Here is a 20,974-nt window from a genome sequence, read left to right as displayed (position 1 = left end):
AAGTTCCAGGATACAAAATCAACATATACAAATTCAAAAATTAATAGCACTGCTATACACCAACAATGACCAAGCTGAGAATCAAATCAAGAACTCAATCCCTTTTAGCCCAAGTTGGAGTGCAGAGTGCGGTAGCATAATCATAGCTCATTTCAACTTCAAACCCCTGGGCTCAAGTAATTCTCCATCTCAGCCATCCAAGCACCTGGGACTACAGATTTACACCATCATGTCCAGATAATTTTCTTATTTTTGTGTGTGTGTAGAAATGAGGTCTCTCTATGTTGTCCAAACTGGTCTCCAACTCTAGGCCTCAAGCCATCCTACCACCTCAGCCCCACAAAGTGTTGGGATTATAGGTGTGATCCACTGCACCCAGCCAATACTATTTCTATACATGGAATTATTAGCTTTTAATGGAGAAATGATCACCATGTAATAAGACTGTATAATAAGGCCACCAAATGATAAGTCATTGTCAAAATAATTACTTGACGTAAATCTAGCAAAGCAAAGTGAACTTTACCTGATTACACAGCTAAGGATTGTTGTCTTAGGTAAACAATAACCAACTCAATTTTGTTCTTTGAATTTAGGATGTTGCAAACAGTATATACCTTCTTAAATGTGGAAATGAAACAGCACTTTGTTCATTTCTGCCTAGTTTCTTTGAAATTATTCTATCTATATCCATTTCTTTCTGGAAAACCAGTGAATACTAGTTGAGTTTTCTTTGTATTTGCCCACACTAGAAAAGAGACAGAACAGAAAAAAAAATAATCAGAAAAAAAAAAAATACAACCCATATCGAACACTGAGATATTTTTTAATCATACATTTGCGCATGAGTTACTTTGCTTTTTTGAGAATTTGAAAGAACAAATAATGAAATGATGCTGCCATATTTTGAAACTATGAATTTAAGGGAATAACACCGTTATCTTTTGCCTCCAACCTGTCACATTATTCATGATTTTCTCTTTACTTTCTGTGCATGCTGGCTGCTGAGAGCATATGGCATCCCAAGCAACAATTTATGCTAAAGTGCTCTTTTTAAAATTGTGGCAATTCTAGGTCATGTGATCTTAGATTGATACAGTAGTTAACTCTTTATGTCCAAATGACTAAACTGCATGTTCTAAGATTGAATATAAATTGAGTCAACAAAAGGATATATCATCTACTTTGAGAATTAACATGCTACTTTAAAAAGTCTTCCTAAGCATACTTTTTAAAAGATGTTTAATCACTGTAGCTTGTCACAGATAAGTCAAAATTCTATGGTTGAAGAGTTTGATTCCGTATAGTGCCTGGGACTATCACCCTCTTCTTCATTTTGGCCTCAACAGAAAATCTAACATCTCAACTTCAGGAATGACTTGGCACATTAGCCTTGTCTTCAGACATCTGCTAAGGCCTAGCAAAGTTCTTTTCCCCTTTCATGCATAAAGCTGAACAAGACAATGGCCTTTTGTATTAGCATTTATACAAAAATGCATGTATTGATTAACTGCTATGCATGCCTGGCATCAGAATCAAATATAATTTTTAAAAATACACAGAGGAACTTCCAGTTTCTAATTCTGCATATAAAGAGCTTAGAAGCCCTCACTCCATCCTGACAAATAGAATGTTGAACAAACAGGAAGATCAACAACTCTACTTGAATCTAAGAGAGAGGAGGGCACAGGGCACATCACCTCCCCTGGGTCTGGAGAGAGAGGCAACTGAATACTGAGAGTCACAACTTACTGGAGGGGAGAATCTTGATCAGGAATCACAGCAGGAGGCTGGGTCTGGTGGTTCACTCCTAAACTTCTAAATTCCTTCAGAATTCCTTTAGAAGTTTAGACGTGAACCACTTTGGAAGCCAACTTGAGCTCAGGAGTTCAAGGCTGCAGTGAGCTATGATCACAACACAGCACTTCAGCCTGGGTGACAGGGTGACAAGTTGTCTCAAAAAAAGGAAAGAAAAGAAAAGAGAAGAGAAGAGAAAAGAAAAGAAAAGAAAAGAAAAGAAAAGAAAAGAAAAGAAAAGAAGCAAAGAAATTGGTCCAAGAACCAATGCAGAGTAGGAAAATATGAAGTGTGCTTGATGAATAGAGGCTTGGTGCAGGCAATTTTGAGGGTTGAAATTTCCATGCCCCAGTCATGGGGGAGGGACCCCACAATACTTTGATATTTACCTCCAGAAACTCAAAAAGTTTCCCATGATAAACGTTGAAGGAAAATGCCCTTGTGCTATATCGCAAGGGAAGAGGAAAAGAAACCATTTTAAAATATGCCAGACTGGCTGGGTGCAGTGGCTCACGCCTGTAATCCCAGCACTTTGGGAGGCCAAGGCAGGCAGATCACCTGAGGTCAGGAGTTCGAGACCAGCCTGGCCAACATGGTGAAACCCGCTCTTTGCTAAAAATACCAGGTGTGGTGGTGGGTGCCTGTAATCCCAGCTGCTTTGGAGGCTGAGTCAGGAGAATCACTTGAACCCAGGAGGCGGAGGTTGCAGTGAGCCGAGACCACACCATTGCACTCTAGCCTGGGCAACAAGAACAAAACTCCATCTCAAAATAACAATAATAGTAAAATTTAAAAAATGCCAGACCACTCTCATCTGTCTTCAGAAGAAACAGGTTAACCAGAGCCTATCCTGCTAGGTTATTCACAGAGCCTAAACAACCTGCAGACAGGAAAATACCCAAATTCTGGCCCTTCTTGGCTTTCTGTACCACCTACTGGGGAAAATAAAAACTAAAAGGCACCTATGAATTCACAGTCCAGAGGTATAAGCTCACTAAAAGACTGAGACTTAAACACAGGACCATAGAATGGTTCCTTTCTCTTCTTCACCCTTTATCACCCCATTACTAAAGACCTATTTATAGCAGTTTTTTACCTAGTACATTATTTTTGACCATCAAGCAAACATTACAGAACAAATACTAAATGACAATAAACACAATTTGAAAAGCTAGAACAAACATCAGAACATGGCAGGGATTTTGGAATGATTAGACCAGAAATTTAAAAACATATATGATTAACATGGTAAGGACACTAAAATAATGTAGGCAACATTCAAGAACAGATGGATCATGTAAGCAGAGGGATAGAAACATTAGGGAAAAACTAAAAAGTAATTCTAGATATCAAAAACATTGTAACAGAAACAAAGAATAATTTTAAAGGTCTTATTAATCAGCTAATTATGGATGAGGAAAAAATCTATAGCTCGAAAGATGTCAACACAAACCTATGAAACTGGAAAGCAAGTATAACAAAGACTGAAAAAAAGCCAGAACAGAATATTTCAAAACTTGGGGACAGCTACAAAAGGTGTAACATATGCATAATGCAAATAGCAGAAGAGAAGAAAGGGGAAAAGAAACAAAAGAAATAAATGAAACAGTGAGGACTGAAAATTTCCCCAAATTAACTTTAGATACCAAGTCATAGATCCAGGAAGCTCAAAGAACACCAAGCAATATAAATGCCAAAAATCTACACCTACACGTATTTTCTAACTACAGAAAATCCAAGATAAAGAAAACATCTTGCAAAGAGCCAGAGGGAAATGCCACTTTGCCTGCATAATAACAAAGATAAGATTTATATCTGACTTCACAGAAACCATGGAAGCAAGGAGAAAGTGGAATGAACTATTTAAGTGTTGATAGAAAAAAAAAAAAAAAAAAAAGTAGAATTCTCTACCTGATGAAATTATCCTTAAAAAATAAAGAAGACATACAGACTTCCTTATGACAATCAAAAACTAAGGTAATTTATTACCAGTAGACCTGCCTTGCAATAAATGTTAAAAGAAGCTCCTCAGAGAAAAGGAAAATGAGTGATATGCAAGCAAAATAAGTGGCAGCAATGATACAAGGTATGATAGATTGGAATTAGTATTATTTTGCTATGATAATATTTACTATGATATTATTTTGCACTGTCTATCAAGATGTATAGCGTTATTTGAAAGTAGACTTGTGTTAGTTGTAAATGTATATGGCCAATGCTAGGACAACAGTTAAAAAATTTTAAGAAGGATTATAACTAAATAGGAATGAAAATGAAATAACATAAAATGCTCAAGTAAAACTGCGTAAGCATACAAAGAGGGGAAGACAAAAATAAGAACAAGGAACAAGGGCAACAAATAAAAAACAGTAACAAATATATTCCTTAATCCAATGATATTAACATTTGAATATCAATGGTTTAAATCAAGCTTGTCCAACCCATGGCCCATGGGTTGCATGAGGCTCAGGATGGCTTTGAATGCAGCTTAACAGAAAACTTGTAAACTTTCTTAAAACATTATGGTTTTTTTGGTGAATATTTTTTCTTTTAGCTCATCAGCTATCATTAATGTTAGTGTATTTTATGTGTGGCCCAAGATAATTCTTTTTCCAGTGTGGCCCAGGGAAGCAAAAACATTGGATACCCCTGGTTTAAATGTACCAATTGAAATGTACCCATTGAAAAATAGACATTGTCAGAGTGGTTCAAAAAATAAGACTCAATTGTGTGTTGTTTATGAGAAACGCACTTTGAATATTGATTTGTTTTTCTAAGACCGCCAGAAGGAGCACAAAAGAACCAGCGAGTAGGCAAGGCTAAAAGCAAAACTGCAAATTTATTCTTTGGTCATCCAGCTTCAGGGAAGAAGGTGTGTGGGTGAAATCTGTCGGCCTCCAGCAAAGGAGACCAAGAAAGTCACCCCACAGGGGTCTAGGGCGGAGTTCCTGATACAGTCCCCACAAAATAGGGGCTGAGGAAGCCCGCCCCAGCACGCCAGCTGAGAGCGGCTTTCTAGGAGTGGAAGGGCAATATGCAGGGCAGGGGCGTGTTGGGGAGGGGAGGGGCTCCGCAGGTGCGACCAGGTAAATCTTGGTCTCTTTGGATTGACATCACCTGGCGCATGCCTGATTACTCTAGACCTTCCCGGGCGCCAGCTGCATTTTCAGGCACACGGGAAAAGTTGGTGATGAAGAACCTGGAAAAGCGCCATCTTGCCTCCCTTCGTCCAAACAAATGTAAAGCTCTATCTATGTATCTATCAATCTATACAGATATATAGAATGATAGGTAGAGAGACATAGATATAAGATAAAAGTAAATTCCTGGAGAAAGATACACCAGCTAAAAATAACCAAAAGAAAGCAGGAATAGCAGTATTAATTTCAGACAGAGCAGACTTCAGAGCAAAGGAAGTTATTTGAGGTAAAGAGAAGATGCTACATTGGGAGGCCGAGGCGGGCGGATCATGAAGTCAGGAGATCAAGAACATCCTAGCTGCATCCATGTCCCTAATGGATGCAGCTGGAAGTCATCATTCTTAGCAAACTATCACAAGAACAGAAAACCAAACACTGCATGTTCTCACTCATAGGTGGGAACTGATCAATGACATCACTTGGACTCCAGAAGGGAAACATCACACATCCGGGACTATCATGGGGGGGGATGGGGGAGGGATTGCATTGGGAGTTATACCTGATATAAATGACGAATTGATGGGTGCTGACGAGTTGATGGGTGCAACACACCAACATGGCACAGGTATACATATGTAACAAACCTGCACGTTATGCACATGTACCCTAGAACTTAAAGTATAATAATAATAATAATAATAATAATAATAATAATAATAATAATAATAATAAAACTTGAAAAAAAAAAGAACATCCTAGCTAATACAGTGAAACCCCATCTCTATTAAAAATCCAAAATATTAGTTGGGTGTGGTGACGGGTGCCTGTAGTCCTAGCTACTTGCGAGGCTGAGGCAGGAGAATGGTGTGAACCCAGGAGGCAGAGCTTGCAGTGAGCCAAGATTGCACCACTGCACTCCAGCCTGGGCAACAGAGCAAGACTCCATCTAAAAAAAAACAAAAAAACCAAGAGAGAAGAGAGAAGACACTACATAATGATAAAGGGATCAAACCTCTAGGAAGACATAACAGTTATTAACATGCATGCACCTAAAAACAGAGTATTAAAATAGATGAGGCAAAACTGATAAAACTACAAGGAGAAAAAGACAAATTCACACTATTATAGTTGGAGATTTCAACACCCTTCTATGATAAATGAACACATCAAGCAGGCAAAAATCAGTAAAAACATGGTGGAACTCAGCAGCACTATTCAATCAACTGGATATAGTTAATTTCTACAGACTGTTTAATATAACAACATCTGAATACACATTCTTCTTAAGCTCACATGAAACATTCTAATAGAATGGGTTTTCTTTGGATAATAGAGAGAAGAACAAAATCCTGCTTCCAGATTGGAAAAGTCATATTTATAGAGACTGCTTTCCATGGAAGAGTCATACTTAGGCCACATTTGTACTGCTTAAAGTAAAAATTACTTCCAGGATTTGAAATATGATATTTATAAAGTGCTGAACTTATTACTCTGCGAATTTGCAAGTGCTCAATGTAGAGGATCTATTTATTAATCTCAGGTTAAGTAGTATAAGCCACAGTAATATATAGGGAAAACAGTTGTGTTTTAATGGAGTTTGAGGAAAAAAAGGAAAAAAGCCTTTTTTTTATTACTTTCTAAAGTTTGCTTCTATAATAAACACATCTTTCCATCTTCTCATGCAATACATCTCTTTCATCAAAATAATCATTGCATTCTTTTGACTCCCTAGCTAAATATGGTGGCTCCACTTTAAGATATATTTTTTCTACATCTTCAAGATCTGGCTGAATAGGGGATAGCATTAATGGGCTTTAATATTTATGTTCTATTCATTTAATAAGTGTTTCAGAGATACTCCATGATCCAAAGTCTATTTGGTTTACAGATTTTTATAGTATTTTCCACACAAGACTGTGCAAAATGCAATAAATATTCATGTAGTACAAACTGTGCTGAATAATTTATTTGGCTTCAGGTGATGAAGAGGTGTTGGCCTATGAGGTCCTGTTGTTGCATGTGTGGGGGTGAGAAGGGGTGTGAGAATAGTGTCATGCAAGGCAGTAAACCGTGGCTCCCTTGATGCTTCACACCATCCACACTGCTCAGACACTGAGAGGCGACTAAGAACACATCAACTCAAGGAGAATTGCCATTTCTCCAGAAAGGCACTTGCATCCTGGGGAGACTAATCTCCAAGTTCTTTCTGGTGCCCTGTGAATTAAATCAGATAGACATTCTGTCACTAGAGTCAGGTGTGACTTTGAAAGTGAATAGCACCTTTGGGAAATAAAAGTACCCTGAGGAAGCCAATTCTCAACAAAGAAGAAGAAGGAGGAGGAAGAGGAAATATATATTTATGATATATATCTCTCATTCTCACTCTCTCTTTCTCTCTCTCTCTTTCTTTCTCTATCCTCCTCTCTCATCAATCATCAGGTATCTTTTAAAGTTATTTTCTGAATGTGAGAAAATCAGAAATCATCAGTGCACTAAATAAATCCCCTAACATTCCTGAGAATACCTTGAATGAAAATCAATCTTTTTCTAGTTGTATTAATACTCAGCAGTTATAGAATGGGTGTTCATAAGTAGTATTTAAATTAAATTTTTAAATCAGTTTGTCAAAACAAGCCCTGTTAGAATCAAATTGTGTGGCAAATTTTGGCCAGCTGAATAGAAGAGAGTAGAACTAGGTCTGATATGATTTGTCTCTATGTCCTCACCCAAATATCATCTTGAGCTATAATCCCCACATGTTAAGGGAGGAATCTGGTAGGAGGTTATTGGATCATGGAGGCAGTTTCCCTCATGCTGTTCTCATGATAGCAAGTGAGTTCTCATGAGATTTGATGGTTTAAAAGTATTTGACAGTGTCTGCTTCCCTCTTTCTCTCTGTACTGCCACCATGTAAGATGTGCCTTGCTTCTCCTTCACCTTCCACCATGATGATGTTTCCTGAGGCATCCCCGAACATGAGGAAATGTGAGTCAATTAAACTTGTTTCCTTTATAAATTACCCAGTCTCAGGTCATTCTTTATAGCAGTATGAAAACAGACAGTGATATGAAAACAGAAAATTGGTACTGGGAGTTTGGGGCTATAAAGATACCTAAAAATGTGGAAGTGACTTTAGAACTGGGTAACAGGCAGAGGTTGGAATGGTTGGAAGGCTCAGAAGACAGGAAGATGTGGGAAAGTTTGGAAGTTCTTAGAGACTTTTTGAATGGTTTTGACCAAAATGCTGATAGTGATAACAGAAAATGAAGTCCAGGCTGAGGTGGTCTCAGTTGGAGATGAGGAATTTGTTGGGAACTAGAGTGAATGTCACTCTTGCTATGCTTTAACAAAGAGACTGATGGCATTCTGCCCCTGCCCTAGAGATCTGTGGAAACTTTTAACTTGAGAGAGAAGATTTAGGGTATCTGGCAGAAGAAATTTCTAAACAGCAAAGTCTTTGAGATGTGACCTGGCCTTTTCTGAACGCATACAGTCATATGTGTTCAGAAAGAGATAATATTAAATTGGAACGTATGTTTAAAAGGGAAGCAGAGTGTAAAGATTTGGAAAATTTGAGCCTGACAATGTGGTAGAAAATAAAAACCCATTTTCTGGGGAGAAATTCAAGCTGGCTGCAGAAATTTGCATTTAGTAATGAGGAGCTGAACATTAATAGCCAAGACAATGTAGAAAATGTCTCCAGAGCATGTCAGAAGTCTTCACAGCAATCCCTCCCATCACAGGCCCAGAGGCCTAGGAGGGAAAAATGGTTTTATGGGCCAGGCTCAGAGCCCTGCTGTTCTGTGCAGTCTCAGGACATGGCACCCTATGTCCCTGCTACTCCAGCTACAGCCATGATTAAAAGGGGCCAATGTATAGGCCCCTCAGGCTGTTGCTTCAGAGGGTGCAAGCCCCAAGCCTTGGCAGCTTCCATGTGGTGTTGGGTCTGCAGGTGCATGGAAGATAAGAGTTCAGTTTGAGAGCCTCCACCTAGATCTCAGAGGAGTATGGAAACTCCTGGATGCCCAGAGAGAAGTCTGCTGCAGGGATGGAGTCATGGAGAACCTCTACCAGGGAAATGCAGAGTAAAATATGGGATTGGAGCCCCCACACAGAGTCCCCATTGGGGCACTGCCTGGTGGAGCTGTGAGAAGAAGACCACTGTTCTCCAGACCCCAGAATGGTAGAGCCACTGACAACTTGCATTGTGCACCTGGAAAAGCCACAGGCACTCAACAACAGCCTGTGAAAGCAGTCATGGGGAGGACCCTCCAGAGCCATAGAGGCAGAGCTGCCCAAGGTCTTCAGAGCTCATCTCTTGCATCAGCATGCCCTGGATATTAGACATGGAGTCAAAGGAGATTATTTTGGAGCTTTAAGATTTAATAAGTGCCAGCTGGGTTTTGGACTTGCATGGGACCTGTGGCCTCTTTGTTTTGGCCAATTTCTCCCATTTGGAATGGGAACATTTACCCAATGCCTGTACCCCGATTGTATCTTGGAAATAACTAGCTTGTTTTATTATTATTATTATTATTTTATTTTGTTTTATTTTTGAGATGGAGTCTCGCTCTGTCACCCAGGCTGGAGTGCAGTGGTGCAATCTCAGCTGACTGCAAACTCCACCTCCCAGGTTCACGCCATTCTCCTGCCACAGCTGCCAGAGTAGCGGGGACTACAGGTGCCTGCCACCACGCCTGGGTAATTTTTTTGTATTTTTTTAGTAGAGATGGGTTTTCACCATGTTAGCCAAGATGCTTTTTTTATTATTATTATTTTACAGGCTCATAGGTGGAAGGGACTTTGACAGTTTCTGCCTCCCTCTTGCTCTCTTTACTGCCTCCATGTAAGATGTCCCTTGCTTCCTCTTTGCCTTCCACCATGTTTCCTGAGCCCTCACCAGCCATGAGGAACTGCAAGTCAATTAAACCTCTTTTCTTTATAAAATATCCAGTCTCAGGTCATTCTTTATAGTAGTGTGAAAACAGACTAATACAAGGTCTAACAGTCATTTGAATTCAAAAGAAAGACTTTCTAATAGAATCTAGAATTCCTTTTATATAAATCATAGTAAATAAAGTAATTTCTAATATCATTGTTTTGGAAAATTTGTGAATAACACATGAAAATTTATGCCCTTTTAAGCCAGAATTATTCTGTATATTAGTCATTTCTAAACTTATTTTACAGGATACTATTTACAGGATACTATTTCATAGTACAAAAATAGGTACACAAAAAGTTATACCTTGTAAAACAAGTTTATATCTCAATCTAGAATCTAGAAACTTTTCTGTGCACATTGCCTTATAAATGGTACTGAAAATTATGTGGTTAAAAAAAGTATAATATTTTCTAAATGTTGTGTCCATGAAACATATTTTCCCCTCAGTACACCACCTGTAGAGAAATTCCAAAACAGTGTACAGCAATCATGAATTTGAAGAAATAATTTGGATCCTTGGGTTCTGGGAATACAAAGACAAACAAGCCACAGTACATACCTTTAAGTAGGGCACAGAAAATGTATCACAAGGAACCACCACAATTATAAAAACATGTTTAATACTACCACTAATAATAAAATCATAAAATTTATGTTTCCAAAATAGTAAATAGCACGAAGTAATTGACTTTGCCAAGAAATTATGGTCTCACAGAAAGTAAAAGGAAAGACTTTTTTCCCTGTATTATTTTCTGCTTACAAAAAGGCTCTAAAAAAATTGGGTTTTAATTTTCTTCTTATTGCTTTTAGTTGACTCCCTAATGGAACAGGTTTTTGTTGTTGTTGTTGTTGTTCTGGAATACCAATTCTCTTTTGATTGTAGCCCTTGTGTATATTATATTTCTACTATTCAAATTATTAATGTTATATATTTTGTTGTTTTACTTCTTCAGTGAAAACTTAAGTTATGTTATTCTGAAGACTAGAGACGATCCAACAAAACCTGTGACTCTCCCTCACTTGGAATCCTACTGGCCTGATGTCTTTTCCATTGCCAACACACTGCTAAAGCTATACTATATCAAACACTCTCCCTAAAGGCTCAGGGACCATTATGGAAGAGGAGGGCAAGTGAGATTGTAAGAGCCAAATTATGGAGGTGCAGTGTGGAAGCCAAAGCAAATCCATCTTGAATGCTAATCTTCCATGTGGGCTTCTGATTAACCTGAGTTCTGGGAATGCCTCAGATTTTCCGTGTATCTATTGTCCATTATGAAGAAATACTTACTGTAAATCCTGCCTTTAGGTAAATTCCCACCCATTCCCTCTGAAGCATGTGTGCCCTTCCCTTATGTTATATAATCCCTGGGTCTGGCAGGTAATGGTGCAGGTCTCACCACCGCCTGAGACACAGACATGATTTCTGTTTGAATGCTTCTATTAAACATTTCTTTGTAAGAAAAGAAAAACAAATATGAGTTTGAAAGAATTGGAAAGAGCATTTCTGTCGGAGAAAACAGAAATTTATTCTGTCAATAAATTCTTGAAATTTTTTAAGTAAGGAAAATACAAATCAAAAATTTTTAAATGTAAGTTAACTTAACTGAAATAATAAGAATGAATGTGAGAGGGCAGTGATACACTTGAAAGAAATAGTTGAGTGATGGCAGAGAAATCACTGAATGTTTTTCTTATCATTTTGCTGTTGTGTTGTTTGCTTCTACCTTTGTGGCTGAGAAGAATATCTCAAACCTCATTACTTACATTTGGAACTGTGGATCAGGTTCCTTTCACTTCTAATTCAACCAGATTATGTATTAATTAAATTTTGGGGGGCTGGTCTAGAGAGTCTACCACCACTGTGAAAGTGGCAAACTATAAGGGGTACAAATAATGTTTTCACAGGTCAAACATTACCAGGATAATCATACGTTTTCAGGGACTAGCTGCTGACTTATTCTGTTTCCAGGCAGAAGGATGTGTGATAACTGCTTGAAAGTAAGTAGAAAACCTAATCAAGAATGCCCTTATGCCTTCTGAGATCTGGCAAGAAGAGAAAAGCACCATTATGCTCCATTCCAAATTTAAGGGCAGCTGAGAGCCAGCAAAGTCCAACCTTCTGCATGATGGTGAAGCATGGATTTTCCACCCACATCACAGCTGGCTTCTCAAGTTGTCTCATCAGCGTCACCTACAAAGCATTCTTTGCTTAAGATAATTTGGCAGAATCTCCCACCCTGGGACATTGGAATGTGGCCAATCTATCAGCATGGAAGATAGCTTTTGGGAAGCTCACATGGTTGTTGGATGTAAGGCTGATTGAAGGAGGGTGATTCTGAGCAGCTTGGATGGTAAAATATCCTTATGGGCATAACAATTTATTACTCAGGTTTTTGGAAGCAATGTACACTATTTTTCAGGCAATACAAATCTCCACAGATAATCTGATTTTGTTTGCTTATTTTTTTTTTTATTTCATTAAAATATAACCATGTGAAATAAGGGAACACCTAGCAGCAAAGAGTTTGGCAGACCATAAAGCTGAGCACCCCAAAAGACCTTAAATTTCAAAATAGGTGCACTCTATTCACAAACAAGAGTACTCTGACATCTTGACCCAACAGTAGGATTATTGGGGGATATTTGTGGTATTTTATTTAGGTATTTATAATTAGTGGAAGCATCTAGTCAGCTCCAATGATTTCTCCTGCAAACCCACCCTTATAATTAAAAGCAAATGGCTGTCATGATACAGAGTTTATTTGCTCCAAGTTAAAGAGAAAAGGGTTATTTGTGAAAATTTTAGTAATGTATTAGGAAAGGCTGAAATTCCAATTGTGAGCCTTGGCATGGTAAAATAAAGCTCTAGTTGTTGTGATACAAGAGGTCAGGTGAAGGGCTGCTCTTTAGGTTATGTGACCAAAGACAAAGTTCGCCTGTGAAAACACTCTGCCCGTATGTATAGAGCAATAGCCACCACTACTCTTCAAAGGAAAGATTTGTTAGGAAAAAAAAAAAAAAATAAATGGCAGAAGTTTCCCATACCAGCTAACCATAACAAGTGACCTGGTCTTTTTTTGTTCATAAACATGAACTGATAACGGAGAATGATCAGACACTTGAAGAAAATCAACAGTGTAGGAGAGAACAACATATGTAAATGAAGAGGAAAACTAATATTAAGGGAACCAGAATCTACCTACTTTGAGAACCAGAATAAATACAAGATACTATGGTGACTTCCTCTAGTGAATTGTGCACTTTCTGACTGATTCAGCCAGAATCTTAAGGTTATTCAAACTTGTATTTAGTTTGTGCAAGTAATAACGGGAAATTTCAATTATTTCACCTATTTAAGGCATTGTGGAATACTCTGCTTTTCTCAAGTCTATTGGGTCACTTTTCAAATTAAACATCCATTCCATGTCTCTGTTCATTTTCAAGTCAGTAGTGGAGAAATGCAGGTGGAGATGACAATACAAGTAAATGCTTTGTATTCAGCAGGTGAATGTCCTTCCTCCCTTCTCTCAAGACACCTTATGTAGAACATGCTGCATAAATATTGATACATCTATATGATAGGTGAAGTATTCCAACAAAAATTCCACAAATATATGGAGAGGTATATAGATGATAGAGATATATAGGTAGATAGATAATGTTCTCATGTATCTCCATTTAGAGATATAAACATGGAGATGAATACAGATGTAGACATGACTATATAGAAGTATATGGAGATGTTGTTAGCCAGAAGAAAAACATCTGAGTTATGTCCTCATTATCTAGAAAGATATACAGTTACAGTATAATACAGAAGGAAAATGTCACGATAAACTAGTCAGAAATATACAGAACCTGGGAGGTAGAGCAGAACATTTCTGTACTTTCCTCTTTAAATCATTTATCAGTTCACATAGAGCTTTCTTGGATGGATCTCAGGGCCTTTTCTGTCTCCCTTCCTTCTCTCATGCAGTCTTACCTACTCAGTCTTTTCCATGACTTTTGTCTTCTTCTGACCTCTGTCCTGGAGATGGTCCTCAAAATCTCCAAACTCACAGGCAGCATTCTCCTTTTCTGGAATGATAGAAATAGGTCATTCCAGTTACAATGGACAAGCTGACTATTAATGTTCATGTAATTAGAATTAAGCCTGCACAATTTTGGTGATGGTCCAAAGTGGACTGCACATGCTCCAGGGGTGCATGGAACAATCTGTCAGAGTGCAGTAATATAATAGTCACTATTCTGTTTATATTCTGCCTTTTAAAATTATTTTAAAAATATATTTTTATAATGCTCTATAGTGTATGATTTATACACACACATAGTAGTATAGAAAGTAAACTAAATATATCTACATAAATTTGCATATATTGGAGGCTTAATTTGTTTAGCTGAGAGATGTGTACTATGAAAGGCTATTTCAGAAGATAAATTATTATTGATATTATTTCAATATGTTAATTTTGCTGCATTTTATATCAATAATAACTATTAAAACAGAAAACAATGTTTTGGCAGGGCACTTTGCTCATGCTTATAATCCCAGTACTTTGGGAGGTCAAGGCAGGAGGATCTATTGAGCCCAGGAATTCATGACCAGCCTGGGCAACTTGGTGAGATCCCATCTCTACAAAAAACAGAAAATAAAAACTAGCTGGATGTGGTGATGTGCACTTGTAGTCCCAGCTACTATAGAGAGGTTGAGGTGGAAGAATCGCTTAAGCCTGGGAGATTGAGGCTTCAGTGAGCTGAGATCACACTACTGCACTCTAGTTTGGGTGACACAGAAAAAAATAAATAAAATAAAACACTGCTTTTTTATATCATCTTAACAAATTTGCATTCCCTACTGGGAATAAAGGGAAGGAAAAGAGTGAAAGAATAGCTCACCTTGCCCTATAAAATCGTAAATTTGATGGACTGAAGCCTTCTTCTCTCATCTCGTCAAAGTCATTCTCTGACCAGCTTTTATCCATTGCTAGCGATGGGCTGTGCTCCTTTGCAGGTGGAGATGCGCTCTTATTTTTTGAATTTCCAGCTTTTCTGCCCTGTTTTTTCCCCATCTTTGTGGTTTTATCTGTCTCTGGTCTTTGATTATGGTGACGTACTGATGGGGTTTTGGTATAGGTGTCCTTCCTGTTTGATAATTTTCCTTCTGACAGTCAGGACCCTCAGCTGTAGGTCTGTTGGAGATTCCTTGAGGTCCACTCCAGACCCTGTTTGCCTGGGTATCAGCAGCAGAGGTTGCAGAAGATAGAATATTGCTGAACAGCGAGTGTACCTGTCTGATTCTTACTTTGGAAGCTTCCTCTCAGGGGTGTACTTCACCCTTTGAGGTGTGGGGTGTCAGACTTCCCCTAGTGGGGGATGTCTCCCAGTTAGGCTACTCAGGGGTCAGGGACCCACTTGAGCAGGCAGTCTGTCCCTTCTCAGATCTCAACCTCCGTGTTGGGAGATCCACTGCTCTCTTCAAAGCTGTCAGACAGAGTCATTTGCGTCTGCAGAGGTTCTTCTGCTTTGTTGTTGTTGTTGTTTAGCTGTTTCCTGTCCCCAGAGGTGGAGTCTACAGAGACAGACAGGTTCCCTTGAGCTGCTGTGAGCTCCCCCCAGTTCGAGCTTCCCAGCGGCTTTGTTCACCTACTTAAGCCTCAGCAATGGCGGGCGCCCCTCCCCCAGCCTCGCTGGTGCCTTGCAGTTAGATGGCAGACTGCTGTGTTAGCAATGAGGGAGGCTCTGTGGGCGTGGGTCCCTCCCAGCCAGGTGTGGGATATATTCTCCTGGTGTGCCCATTTGCTTAGAGCGCAATATTGGGGATAGGAGTTACTCGATTTTCCAGGTGTTGTGTGTCTCAGTTCCCCTGGCTAGGAAAAGGAATTCCCTTCCCCCTTGCACTTCCCAGGTGAGGTGATGCCTCGCCCTGCTTCAGCTCTCGCTGGTCGGGCTGCAGCAGCTGACCAGCACCGATTGTCTGGCACTCCCTAGTGAGATGACCCCAGTACCTCAGTTGAAAATGCAGAAATCACTGGTCTTCTGTGTCGCTTGCTCTGGGAGTTGGAGACTGGAGCTCTTCCTATTAGACCATCTTGCTCCACCGCCTCAACATTCTTAAGGGAAAGAATTTTCAACCCAGAATTTCATATCCAGCCAAAGTAGGTTTCATAAGTGAAGGAGAAATGAAATTCTTTATAGACAAGCAAATGCTAAGAGATTTTCTCACCACCACACCTGCCCTACAAGAGATAATGAAGGAAGCCCTAAACATGGAAAGGAACAACCGGTACCAGCCATTACAAAAACATGTCAAAATGTAAAGACTGTCGATGCTAGGGAAAAACTACATCAACTAACAAACAAAATAACCAGCTAATATCATAATTACAGGATCAATTACACACCTTACAATATTAACCTTAAATGTAAATGGACTAAATGGTCCAATCTCACATGCGGAGACACACATAGGCTCAAAATAAAGGGATGGAGGGAGATCTACCAAGGAAATGGAGAACAAAAAAAGGCAGGGGTTGCAATCCTAGTCTCTGATAAAACAGACTTTAAACCATCAAAGATCAAAAGAGACAAAGAAGGCCATTACATAATGATAAAGGATTCAATTCAATAGGAAGAGCTAACTATCCTATATATATGCACCCAATGCAGCAGCATCTAGATTCATAAAGTAAGTCCTTAGAGACTTACAAAGAGACTGAGATTCCCATACAATAGTAATGGGAGACTTCAACACCCCACTGTCAACATTAGACAGATCAAGGAGACAGAAAGTTAACAAGAATATCCAGGAATTGAACTCTACTCTGCACCAGGCAGACCTAATAGACATCTATAGAACTCTCCACCCCAAATCAACAGAATATACATTCTTCTCAGTACCACATTGCACTTATTCCAAAACTGATCACATACTTGGAAGTAAAGCACTCCTCAGCAAATGTAAAAGAACAGAAATTATAACAAACTGTCATTCAGACCACAGTACAAACAAGGTAGAACTGAGGACTAAGAAACTCAATCAAAACTGCTCAACTACATGGAAACTGAACAACCTGCTCCTGAATGACTAAAAGGTACATAACAAAATGAAGGCAGAAAAAAAGATGTTCTTTGAAATCAATGAGAACAAATATACAACATACCAGAATCTCTGGGACACATTTAAAGCAGTGTGTAGAGGGAAATTTATAACACTAAATGCCCACAAGAGAAAGCTGGAAAGATCTAAAATTGACACCCTAAAATCACAATTAATAGAACTAGAGAAGCAAGAGCAAACATATTCAAAAGCTTGCAGAAGACAAGAAGTAACTAAGATCAGAGCAGAACTGAAGGAGATAGAGACACAAAAAACCCTCCAAAAAATCAATGAATCTGGGAACTGGTGTTTTGAAAAGATCAACAAAATTGATAGGTAGCTAGCAAGACTAATAAAGGAGAAAAGAGAGAAGAATCATATAGATGCAATAAAAAATAATAAATGGGATATCACCACGAACCCCACAGAAATGCCATCAGAGAATACTATAAACACCTCTACGCAGATCAACTAGAAAATCTAGAAGAAATGGATAATTTCCTGGACACTTACATTCTCCCAAGACTAAACCAGGAAGAAGTTGAATCCCTGAATAGACCAATAGTAGGCTCTGAAATTGAGGCAATAATTAATAGCCTACCAACAAAAAAAGCCCAGGACCAGATGACTTCACAGCCGAATTCTACCAGAGGTACAAGGAGGAGCTGGTACCATTCCTTCTGAAACTATTCCAATCAATAGACAAAGAGGGAATCCTCCCTAACTCATTTTATGAGGCCAACATCATCCTGATACCAAAGCCTGGCAGAGACACAACAAAAAAAGAGAATTTGAGACCAATATCCCTAATGAACATCAATGCAAATATCCACAATAAAATACTGGCAAATCGAATCCATCAGCACATCAAAAAGCTTATCCATCATGATCAAGTGGGCTTTCATCCCGGGGATACAAGACTTGTTCAACATACGAAAATCAATAAATGTAATCCAGCATATAAACAGAACCAAAGACAAAAACCACATGATTATCTCAACAGATGAAGAAAAGGCCTTTGACAAAATTCAAGAACCCTTCATGCTAAAAACTCTCAATAAATTCGGTGTTGATGGAACATACCTCAAAATAAAAAGAGCTATTTATGATAAACCCACAGCCAATAGCATACTGAATGGGCAAAAACTGGAAGCATTCCCTTTGAAAATTGGCACAAGACAGGGATGCCCTCTCTCACCACTCCTATTCAACATGGTGTTGAAAGTACTGGCTAGGGAAATCAGGCAAAAGAAAGAAATAAAGGATATTCAGTCAGGAAAAAAAAAAAAAAAAGTCAAATTGTCCCTGTTTGCAGATGACATGATTGTATATTTAGAAAACCCCATCGTCTCAGTTCAAAATCTCCTTAAGCTGATAAGCAACTTCAGCAGTCTCAGGATACAAAATCAGTGTGCAAAAATCACAAGCATTCTTATACACCAGTAACAGACAAACAGAGAGCCAAATCATGAATGAACTTCCATTCACAATTGTGTCAAAGAGAATAAAATACCTAGGAATCCAACTTACAAGGGATGTAAAGGACCTCTTCAAGGAGAACTACAAACCACTGCTCAGTGAAATAAAAGAGGACAGAAACAAATGGAAGAACATACCATGCTCATGGATAGGAAGAATCAATATCGTGAAAATGGCCATACTGCCCAAGGTAATTTATAGATTCAGTGCCACCCCCATCAAGTTACCAATGCCTTTCTTTACAGAACTGGAAAAACTGCTTCAAATTTCATATGGAACCAAAAAAGACCCCACATTGCCAGAACAATCTTAAGTCAAAAGAACAAAGCTGGAGGCATCACACTACCTGACTTCAAACTATACTACAAGGCTACAGGAACCAAAACAGCATGGTACTGGTACCAAAACAGAGATATAGACCAATGGAACAGAACAGAGTCCTCAGAAATAATACCACACATCTACAGCCATCTGATCTTTGACAAACCTGAGAGAAACAAGAAATGGGGAAAGGATTCCCTATTTATTACATGGTGCTGGGAAAATTGGCTAGCCATAGTAGAAAGCTGAAACTAGATCCTTTCCTTATTCCTTATAAGAAAATTAATTCAAGATGGATTACAAACTTAAATGTTAAACCTAAAACCATGAAAACCCTAGAAGAAAACCTAGGGAATACCATTCAGGATATAGGCATGGGCAAGGACTTCATGTCTAAAACACCAAAAGCAATGGCAACAGAAGCCAAAATTGACAAATGGGATCTAATTGAACTAAAGAGCTTCAGCACAGCAAAAGAAACTACCATCAGAGTGAACAGGCAACCTACAGAATGGGAGCAAATTTTTGCAATCTACTCATCTGATAAAGGTCTAATATCCAGAACCTACAAAGAACTCAAACAAATTTACAAGAAAAAAAAAAACCTCATTCAAAAGTGGGCAAAGGATATGAACAGACACTTCTGAAAAGCAGACATTCATACAGCCAACAGACACATGAAAAAATGCTCATCATCACTGGCCATCAGAGAAATGCAAATCAAAACCACAATGAGATACCATCTCATACCAGTTAGAATGGCAATCATTAAAAAATCAGGAAACAGCAGGTGCTGGAGAGGATGTGGAGAAATGAACTACTTTTACACTGTTGGTGGGACTGTAAACTAGTTCACTCATTGTGGAAAACAGTGTGGCGATTCCACGAGGATCTAGAACTAGAAATACCATTCGACCCAGCCATCTCATTACTGGGTATATACCTAAAGGTTTATAAATCGTGCTGCTATAAAGACACATGCACATGTATGTTTATTGCAGCACTATTCACAATAACAAAGACTTGGAATCAACCCCAATGTCCATCAGTTACACACTGGATTAAGAAAATTTGGCACTAATACACCATGGAATACCATGCAGCCATAAAAAATGATGAGTTAATGTCCTTTTTAGGGACATGGATGAAGGTAGAAACCATTATTCTCAGCAAACTATTGCAAGGACACAAAACCAAACACAGCATGTTCTCATTCATAGGTGGGAATTGAACAATGAGAACACCTGGACACAGTAAGGGGAACATCACAAACCAGGTCTGTTGTGGCGTTGTGGGAGGAGGGAGGGATAGCATTAGGAAATATACCTAATATAAATGACAAGTTAAGGGATGCAACACACCAACATGGCACATGTATACGTATGTAAAAACCCTGCACGTTGTGTACATGTACCCTAGAACTTAAAGTAAAATAAAAATTAAAAAGTTAAAAAATAAAAAATAAAAATAATAACAATAAAAATAAAATAAAATTTCCAGTCTCAGGTATTCTGTTACAACGTCACAAAATGGATTCCAAGGTGGAAAAAAATGTATTCTCTTTAATGCCATCTAGCCCTGTAATAATGCTGAGCACAGGACAGTTCACACATGAATAATTAATGATACTAAGTATGTTATACATAAGGAATCCACCTGATAATCTCATGAAATTATCTAGACACTTTTAAAAAATAATTGAGTACAGATCTGATATGCAATCCAAATAGATATACTATAATGAATACCATGAAACAACACTAAAAATGGAAAAGAAGCACTGGCAATATAAGAATAATTTTTAATTTGTAGATTCTACAAGTATCTGAAGATTGTAAGTGCAGAAAAAACAATACAGTTTTGGCTGGGCACAGGGGCTCACGCTTGTAATTCCAGCATTTTGGGAGGCTAAGGTGGGTAGATGATGAGGTCGGGAGCTCCAGACCAGCCTGACCAACATGGTGAAACCCCATCTCTACTAAAAATACAAAAATTAGCCAGGTGTGGTGGCATGCGCCTGTCATCCCAGCTACTCAGGAGGCTGAGGCAGGAGAATCACCTGAATCCAGGAGGTGGAATGTTGCAATGAGCTGAGATCGCACCACTGCACTCCAACTTGGGTGACACGGTGAGACTCCATCTCTAAATAAATAAATAAATAAATAAATAAATAAATAAATAAATAAATAAATAAAT

This window comes from Piliocolobus tephrosceles, chromosome 4 (assembly GCF_002776525.5).
Source record: "Piliocolobus tephrosceles isolate RC106 chromosome 4, ASM277652v3, whole genome shotgun sequence".
Lineage (NCBI taxonomy): Eukaryota > Metazoa > Chordata > Mammalia > Primates > Cercopithecidae > Piliocolobus > Piliocolobus tephrosceles.
The sequence above is the reverse complement of the archived record's forward strand: the minus strand, read 5'-3'. Positions refer to the sequence as shown.